Source organism: Paroedura picta, chromosome 4 (genome assembly GCF_049243985.1).
Source record: "Paroedura picta isolate Pp20150507F chromosome 4, Ppicta_v3.0, whole genome shotgun sequence".
Lineage (NCBI taxonomy): Eukaryota > Metazoa > Chordata > Lepidosauria > Squamata > Gekkonidae > Paroedura > Paroedura picta.
In genome coordinates, this window is record NC_135372.1 from 40,574,408 (window position 1) to 40,585,435 (window position 11,028).

Below are 11,028 nucleotides of genomic sequence, written 5' to 3' on the forward strand. Positions count from 1 at the left end.
CCCTCGTAGAATCATAGAGTTGGAAGGGACCTCCTGGGTCATCTAGTCCATCCCCCTGGACTATGCAGGACACTCACAACCCTGTCGCTCATCCACTGTAACCTCCCACCCCCTTAAGCCTTCACAGAATCAGCTAAGAAATTAATCTGTTAAGAAATATAGTTCCTTTTTGTGTGTGCGTATGTGCAAAACCTGGAAAAGTCTAGTGCAGGGGTAGTCAAACTGTGGTCCTCCAGATGTCCATGGACTACAATTCCCATGAGCCCCTGCCAGCAAAGGCTCATGGGAGCTGTAGTCCATGGACATCTGGAGAGCTGCAGTTTGACTACCCCTGTGTGAGATTAATGCTCCTCTCAGAGGGCTGAGAAAAATAAATTGACCAAAGAAGCTGTAAAAGATGCAATCAAAAATTTAATTTATTTATTTATTTATTTATTTATTTATTTATCATACTTATATACCGCCCTCCCCGGAGGCTCAGGGCGGTTTACATCATAACAGAGAACAATACATAAAACAGTCTGTAACATGTATAACTGATAACTAATAACCAAAATAACCAAAATAACAGCACAATATAACGGTATAACGGTATAGTACTACAAACAGGTCCAGGGCTTATTGATGGGATTCTGAGGGGGGTGGTTTATTTATTGAATTCTGAGGGGGGGGAGCAGGGGCCCTTGGTCGCTGTTGATTACGTCTGGTCTCAGCCAAATGCCTGGTGGAGGAGCTCCTTTTTGCAGGCCCTGCGGAACTGTTTAAGCTCCGTCAGGGCCCTGATCTCTTCTGGGAGCTCGTTCCACCAGGTAGGGGCCAGAACAGAGAATGCTCTGGCCCTGGTCGAGACCAGACGGACTTCTTTAGGGCCAGGGATCCTTAGCTGGTTGGTGGTAGTAGAGCGCAGAGCTCTCTTGGGGGCATAGGCGGGGAGGCGGTCCCTCAGGTACACATGAAGCCAATTCCTCCCTTCTCTGCCCCCTGCACCACATACTTCTTGCCATCTGGGGTGGCTCAACCTGCTCTTACAGATGGGCTGCCCCCTTGATCATTTCCTCTTTCTCTGCCAGGCTGCGGCTCCCTTCCTGGCTGGCCTTTTCCTCCCCCCTCCCCGAGTCATCCAGCCATGCCGGCCTCCACTTCCCAGAGCCCTGAAAAGGAACAGAACATTCCTGAATAGGAACAGGGGCATCTGGGGAGAGGGAATTCCGATCTAACCAATGGATGCGGGGAGAAGACTCAGAGGCACATCTTTGCAAATAGTAACATTTTGCTGAATGTTTGCTTTTCTCTTCCGATTTCAGGTATATGCTTGGATGTGACCAAATACATAAGCCACAAGGAAAGAACCAAAGATCTTTAGCTCCTCATCTATAACTCATAGTCTGTGCCTTTAGAAGAGGCAACCACTGCATTCAGGACCAACCAAAGACGTAGTTCATTGTCTGAGGATTTCTCATTTTAATGGTTGCAATCTGTTCTGGGTCCCTTCAGGGAGAAAAGCTGTGGATGTTTTTGGTTTAGATGTCCAGTTACTATTGACTGAAGATGACCCATGGGGTTTTCAACTCAAGAGATGTTGAGAAGGGGGTTGCCATTACCTGCCTCTGCGTAGACTGTTTTATGTATTGTTCTTTGTTATGATGTAAACCGCCCTGAGCCTCCGGGGAGGGCGGTATAGAAGTATGATGAATGAATGAATGAATGAATGAATGAATGAATGAATGAATGAATGAATGAATAAATAAATAAATAAATAGCAACCCTGGTATTTTTTGGTGGACTCCCATGTAAGCTCCCTGCTTAGCTTTGGAGATCTGACAAGATGAGGCTAGCCTGGACTATCTAGATCAGGGGTAGTGAAACTGCGGCACTCCAGATGTCCATGGACTACAATTCCCAGGAGCCCCCTGCCAGCGAACGCTGGCAGGGGGCTCCTGGGAATTGTAGTCCATGGACATCTGGAGGGCCGCAGTTTCACTACCCCTGATCTAGATACAAATATTTAAATAAATATAATAAATGCTATGAAATTCTGTTTTGAAAAAAACCCAAAAGTTACCAATATAGATACCTATATAAGTTTGTAAATATGAGGGCTAATCACAAATTTAAAGTTTGTAGTTTGTTTTATTACCATCTAACTCAGCTTTTCTCAAAAAAAAAATTTACCATTGAGAAACCTCTAATACATTCTTTGAAAAGTCCCAGAAGTGGCGCAATCATGCAGAATACTGTTGGGAAGCATAGCTGTGTGACACTGTATGCGCCCACCAGGACCCCTTCCCCTTCCCCTTCCCTCTAGGCCTATCATTGGCCATTTGAGGGGTCAACATGACCATATATGGTCATATCACAATAAATGTTTAACAGGATCAAAAAGTATATCAAATTAACTAACTCTCACCCATTCAGAAAACCCATCCAGGTCTGTCAAGAAACCTTAGGGTTTCATGAAACCCTGGTTGAGAAAGCCTAGTCTAGCTGATCAATTTACATTTAAATACACTTTCATAGGTATCTTTTTGAGCTGGTTTAGTGGGAGTAGGGTTGCCAACCTTGGCTTGGGAAATACCTGGAGACTTGGGGAGGTGGGGCCTGAGGAGAGGAGGGGAGGGTCCAATGGGGTCTGATGCCATAAACTCCACCTTCCACAGCAACTGGTTATTCCATGTGACAGGGGAGCTGATCTCTGTCCCCTGGAGATCAGTTTTTATTAGCAGATCTCCAAGCCAACACCTGGAGACTGGCAACCCTAACTGCAGGGTAGCGATACTATTATAAACAAAAGATGTTTCTAATCTTTAAGAGGTATGGCCATCTTTGGTACTCCCCACCCCATTCCTTATTAAATCAATAAAATGGCAGAATAAAAATACAACCTCTGCCCAAGGACAGATGAACCCCCTTAAATGGATGGCTTCCATTGATTAATCAGCCAACCCAATCAGTACATTCTTCGGCCTAGAGATAGCCAGCTTCACGGGGCGCGAGGGTCAAGCTGTGGGGACGGGAACAAGCTTTCGGAGCTGTTCTGTGGCTCAGAAGGAGCCAGAGAGTTTAACACAGTGTTGATTGCTTCCTGTGAATCATGGATTGGGAATGCAGATTTCTGCGCTGAAAATCCAGGATAATCTGCAAATTATAGTGTGACTCAACAGCAAAAATGCGTTTCATATTCCATTTGTCACACATCTCGTTTGTGCTCAAAAAATGCGGACCAAACTGACAGAAGGGACTTACCATATTCCACAAGGTTTTGTTTTTCTTTTAATTAACACAGAGAGGAGGGCTAATGGCTTTCATTATGTTGTGTGTGTGTGTGTGTGTGTGTTTTAAAGCAATGTCCTAACAACCAAAACAATATCCTTGTGGGGGGGGGGGGAGGAACCACAATACCTGTTGCTCTCTGACAACAAAAACTAGTTATCACAGGGTAAGGATACAGACTACTTATTCATTTACTACGCGAACAAAATGGCACATATACTACAACGCACAATTTGAGTCCAATGGCACCATTAAGACCAAAATAGTTTTATTCAAGGTGTAAGGTTTCGGGTGCTCAGCACACTTTGTCCGAGAATAAAGTGAGAGTTGCAAGACCACATATATAAGATGAAGAATTGTTGTATTTATATGCTGCTTTTCTCTACCAGAAGGAGTCTCAAAGTGGCTTACCTTTGCCTCTCCCTGCAACAAACACCCTGTGAGGCGGGTGAGGCTGAGAGAGCCCTGATATCACTGCTTGATCAGAACAGCTTTATCAGTGCTGTGGGTCACCCAGCTGGCTGCATGTGGAGGAGGAGCGGCGAATCAAACCCGCCTCACCAGATTAGAAACCGCTGCTCTTAACCACTACACCAAGCTGGTGGATCGTGGACGAGTACGCAGCATAATGAAGATATCTACCAGATACAGGAGTCCTACAAAAATAAAGAGCTAAGTTTATTCATTTGGATTCAACTCTGGGGGGAGAGGGAACATTGTAAAGGAAATAGAAATGTCAAGATTAAAGATTAATGGATAGAGTTGTGGAAGCTGAGAGTCATTAAAAGAGAACCTGTCACTACACTCCCATTGTCTCCGGGCTGCTACTTCAGACCAACATGGCTACCCACTTGATACTACCATGCAGTTACTGATGGAATGACTTTGTGGATCCATGGACTCCCCCCAGAATGAAATGGGTGAGCCTCGGCGGGCCTGCAGCAGAAGGGAGAAACGGAATTCTGTTCTACAAAGGCTAAGGATGCTCTAGGTATCCCTCTTCAAGTTTCTAGCCCACTGGCTGCAAATCCTCCATGAACTTAGAAATGTCTGGCCAAGTGCTTGAAATCAGGGTATTAAATCTGCTTTTGTTTTAACATTACATTGATGTATTTACAAAAGCCCCCTGGAGATGAAGAAGAAGAAGAGTTGGTTCTTATATGCCACTTTCCTCTACCCGAAGGAGTCTCAAAATGGCTTACATTTGCCTTCCCTTCCCTTTCTTTACAACAGACCCCCCTGTGAGGTGGGTGAGGCTGAGAGAGCCCTGGTATTACTGCTCAGTCAGAATAGCTTTATCAGTGCCGTGGCGAGCCCAAGGTCACCCAGCTGGCTGCATGTGGGGGAGTGCAGAATCAAACCCGGCAGGCCAGATTAGAAGTCCATACTCCTAATCACTACACCAAACTGTCTCTCTGAGAAATGGAACAGAAAGCAGGCAAGAAAATGGCAGCAGATATGGGCCTACAGCTTCTTCTCAGTACTCACAATCACAACCCTGTGTTGGATACAGTTTTTAGGAACAACTGTACCAAAGCAAGGGTGCTTCCACACAAGAAGGCTTTCCTGTCCTCATAATGATGCCAGTGTGATATTTTCTCCGTTTATACTTACAATGGAGATCCCACACAGCACAAACGAATCCGGTATTAGCTGGGTTTTCGCTTTCACGTCTGGTGTACAATTCCGGTGTACATTTCACATCCGGTGTACATTTTTTTGATAGATAGTGATGATATCTTTATGCTGCTATGGTTGCTTTTAACAGCTGCCTCAAAAGTCTTTGACGGACAGCACAACCTTAAAAAGATCTAAATAACTGAATAACCTGCACTGATTTGTATCTCCTTTTTCTTCCATGGAATTCAGTGCAGCAAATTTGGGGCTGTCCCTTTGGTCCTCACGGCAGGTTAAGACACTCGGCACTATTTCAAGGCTACCATGCGAGTCTCCCAGCGGAGCAGAGATTTGAATCCAGGTCTCCCGGGTCTAAATCCCTGGTTCTAGCAACGGACCCACCACCACACAAACACACACCAGCTTTCAGCAAGGACAGATGCCACATGGCCAGGACAAATCTTTGCTCTTAGCAAGACTCCACTAGGTGAGAGCCAAATTTTTCACTGACTTCATCAGCCATGCCTGAGCAGATACGCCACGACCACACAACCACGCGCCTAGCTGGCTCCTTGCATTTATCCATATGACAGCCAGCCTCTGGGATGCTGTGCCATCCCCACTGCACTAAGGTTTCCACTAACGCTTCCATCCATCCATGAACGTTTTGAAAACAAACACAATGAAGAACTCCTCTTGCAGAGACGGAAAAATATCCCAGCTCATTTCCACATGTGAGAAGAGTTGGGTTTGATACCCTGTTTTTTTTTTACTGTCCAAAGGAGTCTCAAAGCAGCTCACAATCCCCAGCCCTTCTTTTCCCCATAACAGATACCCTGAGAGGGAGGTGAGGCCGAGAGAGCTCTGATAGAATGGTGACTGGCCCAGGTTCACCCAACTGGTTTCATGTGGAAGAGTGGGGAATCAAATCCTCCAGATGAGAGTCTGTTGCTCTTAACCACAGGGGTAGTCAAACTGCGGCCCTCCAGATGTCCATGGACTACAATTCCCATGAGCCCCTGCCAGCAAATGCATTATGTGGCAACATCCCCTGAATGTAGCAGCTGGTGAGTCTGGGTACCAGGCCCCACCCACCGCATTGCTGCTGCCTCTGCCTCCGCCCCTCGTCCACACTCTCCTGAGGATGGGGGCAGCCTTGGATAATGAGCAGCGGCAGCAGCTGGCGACGCCCAGCGCCGAGCCTCATTTCTTGCCCCCACCACTCATCCTTGGAGGCTGTCCACACTCCCCATCTTCTGGGGTGGGACTACAGACATCATGTACATAATCACATCTGTTTGAGGGGCTGCACCAGTAGATGTTTCCACATCAATAATAATGCTCAGTCGTCATTCTTTTTATCCCATTTAGCATCACCTCGCCACTAGAGTTGCTGCCTGCATAACATCCAGCATATGTGTCGGACTACAGAAAGTCTGAGATGTATTCCTGGAATTCTAGCATTTTTTGGTAAAGATATGCTTTGCTGCATCGATTCAAAGGACCATCCATTATTTACAGTGGCAGGCAGAGGTTTCTGGGGAATCCACAAGCAGGGCCTGGAGGTAATAGTTTTACCCCCTTGCCTATAATCAAGAAATCTATTTCCTCTAGATATTGACAGTCCACTATGAGTAGCCTTTGTTCCATAGCCTTTCCTAGTTACAGGTTCTCTGCTGTGGATGAATTGCCACTCTAAATGCAGAGGCATGCAATGTGGCAATGCAGCCTCCTCATAAAAGTCTCCGCCACACTTTCCTCAATCATCCCCTCATGGTCATCATTTCCTCCACTATACCACCAGAAGGTTTTAGGGGTTTCTGGCCAGCTCTTGAAAAGGAATTAGTGGTCACTACAGTAACACTATAGAAATATAGAAATGGCTCTTCCTCCCTTGTGCTAGCAAAAAAAACCACCTCTTGGAAGCAGAGAGGAGAAATAACAGCACCAGGAGGGGTAAAATGGCTTCGTTAAGGTGGGAGGTTCAAGCATATACACTTTTCCATGTGCATACCTGCTTCCAGAAAGATTATAGCAAAGTAGTGTTGAGGAAGATCAGAGCACAGCTGGAGAAACTCTGGCAAGTAGACCCCTGGTGTACAAAGTGGTATGGATGCACCAAAAACCTGCTCGCACCTGAGAGCCAAGGTAGAGCAAAACACTGTGTGGATACAATTTGAGCCAGGGATCCTCACTGGATCTGGAGGCAGCAAGGTTGATTATCCCAAGGTGGAAGAGGAAGAAGAAAAAGGGTTGGCTCTTATATGATGCTTTTCTCTACCCGAATGAGTTTCAAAGCGGCTTACAGTCGCCTTCCCTTTCCTCTCCCCACAACAGACACCCTGTGAGGGAGGTGAGGCTGAGAGAGCCCTGATATTACTGAAGAAGAAAAATTGGTTCTTATATGCTGCTAACCACTACACTAAGCTGAAGAAGGATTTTCTTCAGTCTCTCATGAATCTACTGCCAATCAACTTAGGTGACCCCCAATGAGCTGCCCCCCAATTTCTAGGGGAAGAAGAAACGTCTCTCCGCCATCTTTCTCCACAGCTTTCATGATATATCTCTGGAAACAAAATGCATACATTCCCTTTCTAATATTATTTTTCATGCTTCTCATAGCACCTTTCTCAGCAGCTCAATGGTAGAGCATCTGTTTAGGATGCTGAACATCCCAGGTCCACTCTCCAGTTTCAAAAAGGACAATGTAATAGGTGATGCATAAAACCTCTACCTGAGATCCCACAGAGCCGTTGCCAGTCTGAGGAGACAGTACTGACCTTAATGGGCCAGTGGTTTGATTCAGTATAAGGTGGATTCATGAGCAAGCACAGGTCTGCCATGAAATATACATGAGGCCGTAAGCAAAGCCTTGGTCCCTAGCCAGCTTTGTGTAGTGGTTAGAAGCACAGACTTCTGACATGGTGAGGCAGGTTTGATTCCCCGCTCCCCCACATGCAGCCAGCTGGGTGATTTTGGGCTTGCCACAGCACTGATGAAGCTGTTCTGACCAAGCAGTGATATCAGGGCTGTTTCAGCCTCACCTCCCTCACAGGGTGTCTGTTGTGGGGAGAGGAAAGGGAAGGCGACTGTAAGACACTTTGAGACTCCTTCGGGTAGAGAAAAGCGACATATAAGAACCAACTCTTATTATTTGTCATCTTCTGATATACCTGTACGATTTATACATTTACAAACGCCAGTGGAAGCTGTCCAGATGTTTCATATTGGAGTGTACTTCATTTTGAATATACATCTCAAACAGTTATGTTCATCCTTACTACGTAGCTATATGTGCACACAGATATATTCTTAGAAACTTACTAGAAAAGTCATCTTCAGGTTTTGTAACTAGCAGAACTAACATACTGCCTTTGCCATTTATACATCTGGGCAGAGAAGCTGACAGACTGGCCACGACAAAGTATAAAGCAGAAGAGTAGTTTTTAATTCAGATCAGTACACAAAGCCAAAACGTGGACCAGTTAAAAGACATGTTTTCACAGGTTTCCTCAGTGGCTTAGTTGCAATATAAAAATATCAGGATTACCACCCAAAAACTCAACTCATACAAGCAATAATATTTGTGTGTTCCACTTACTTTTTGGCTTTATGTACTGATCTGAATTTAAAACTACTCTTCTACTTCATACTTTGTTGTGGCCAGTCTGTTAGCTTCTCCATACATTTCATAGAATCATAGTGTTGGAAGGGACCTCCAGGACCATCTAGTCCAACCTCCTAAAGAATGCAAAAAGTTCACAACTACCTGTCCACCCACAGTGACCCCAATTCCATGGCCAGATGATGCTCCACCAAAAACCCAGAATCCCTTGTCAGTCAGGAGAAAATTCACCTTCTGACCCTAAAGTGGCGATCACCATCTTCCTGGGCATGTAAGAAAGGACCACAAGAGCCAGGCTCAGACACGATCCTTTCTGCCCACCCACTTACAATCTGCCTAAGTTCACAACTACTGACAGTTCACTTTTTTTTCATATGTATACATCTGGAGCAGCTCTCTCAACTAGGCCTTTGCAAGCTACAAGCTATTTTTCCATAGGACTACACTGGGAAAGAATTCCAGCCATACATTGCCAGGACCTCTGGGACCAGGGCCTTTTTAAGGTCAGACCTCTAGGTTGTACAGTTGCCAACTGGAGAAACCGGAGGCACCACCAACCATAATAGAAATAGCAATGAAAACTGGATCGTCACGAGGCGCATGCACGTCCCCGGCGAAGGAGGGTTTTTTTTACAGATTTCATAACCTCCCATTAGCAGTATTTGTACCCAAGTGTCAATCTTTAATTTTCGAGTCAATCACTTTTAAGACCAATCCACTACGGTGACAAAACAAAATAAACCCGAGCCCCGTTACAGCGCTGTTTTTTTCTCCTTCCTAAAACCACTTCGGATGTACCTCCCAGTTTACACATCCATCAACGGAATCTGTACTCAACCACTCTGGCCTGCCATGCAAACATTTTTTTTTTCTCAAAAAACACTTAATTTTGCATGCAGTGGCTTTTACTCCTTACTTCTTACAGTTAAGAATCTCCCCCTTAACATTGCTCTAAACTGCTCTAGTCTTTCTAAGGGGCAAAAAAGGCAACTATTTGCTTCCCGCCCTTTTCATTAGACAAAATGTGAAATGAAAAACTCGGGGGTGTTTTGGTATCCGGGGTTTTTCCTTTCCTTTCCTTAAAAGAAAACAGAACAAAGCCCATACCTGGGTGCTAAGATGAAGTTTTAGGGTAAGAAGCGATGGCGTTTTCAGTAGTTTAATCCACGGTGCTCAAGGGAAAAGGGCCGGTGCCGCTTTCTTTTGCCCCAGATGGAGAAGCCGGGCTGGAAAGAAACCTCGGCAAGCTGATGCAAGATGCCTTTGCGAGCGATTTCGCATTCTGAGGATTCCTGGGTTCCAGCCAGAAATCCCACAATCCAACATATTTCACATTTGGTTTCAATTAGGGAACGAGAAGGGGGAAGCGAGACGCCGATTGGGGCTGGCTTCTCCTGGTAGGCTCCTTTGCCTTCCCTCAAAGGAACTTGTTCCAAACTATAATTTACGACAAAACCCATTCATTGCAAGAGCGAAGGGGGGGAAATCTATAGCAAACAGGCTCCTAGATGCACGTAGCCCTCTTATAAATTAAAAGGATGCCCTGGCTTTTTACATTTTTCATTGGAATAAGATTTCAGGGTCTTACTTTGATGTTGCTGTCCTGAAAGGGGTTGATAAACAGGACGGCAGAACGGAACTGAAAGGACAGTGGCCAAACTATGTGCTGTTCTTGATATAAATCCTGGCTGTATCCAGCTGGGTGATTTACATTGCAGTACTAAGGAATTCCTTTCGAGCAGTAAGCCCCATTCTTCTGCCTTCATTCTGCCTTCATTCTGGAGGCAAGCAGGGAAGAAATGTGCCCAAAGGAACAGGAAGACTCCACACTGAGCCAATCAGGATACTGGAGAAGATTATTTGAAAATAATCCGGAAGTTTCTCTTCTAACTATGCTAAATACAAATCTCTTCTGATGCCACCTGGAAGACTTTCTTCACATCCCTTTGAATCATGCACACTGCAGACCTTTCCCTACCCCTTCAATAGGAAGAGGAAACTAGCCCAGGAGGTCTAGACTGGAATGTTATGTCTAAAAAGAGAAGCCTGAATCTATTTCTGTGAATAAGAGGGTTTTTTTTTAAGTTTTAAATGTCTAAAGGACCTTCAGTCAACAGAGAGGTTTGATGAAAGATGCATTTAATGGGTGTTGCTGAACAAAATTCCTGCTGGAAAGGGCTTTTAAGGCAAGAGATGAACAGAGGAGGTTTATTGTTACCTGCCTCTGTGCAGCAAACCGGGACTTCCTGAGGGGGTCCCCCATTCAGGTATTAACCAGAGTCCATCCTGCCCAGCTTCTGTTGTGAACCTCCAGATGGGGTCTGGAGTTCTCCCAGAATTTCAGCTTCTCTCCAGAGAAAGAGAACAGCAACTTCAGAGGGTGGACTCCATCACATAGTATCCCTGCTCGTCTCTTACCCTTCCTGATAGACACTTGACACATATGTCCCCCAATACACTGTATATACTCGCATATAAGCCGAGGCACCTAATCTTACAAAATCTGGGCAAACTTA

The 11,028-nt window shown here is 45.3% G+C and overlaps 1 protein-coding gene across 1 annotated transcript in view; it reads right to left on the bottom strand.

Moving 5' to 3' along the window:
• The window catches only part of DDR2 (discoidin domain receptor tyrosine kinase 2), a 59,858-nt gene extending 50,049 nt beyond the window's left edge, over positions 1-9,809 (bottom strand). The window contains exon 1 of the mRNA XM_077332573.1: positions 9,620-9,809. The gene's annotated coding sequence lies outside the window, so the exon portion shown is untranslated. The remainder of the gene's footprint in view (positions 1-9,619) is intronic.
• Between the last annotated feature and the right edge of the window lie 1,219 nt (positions 9,810-11,028).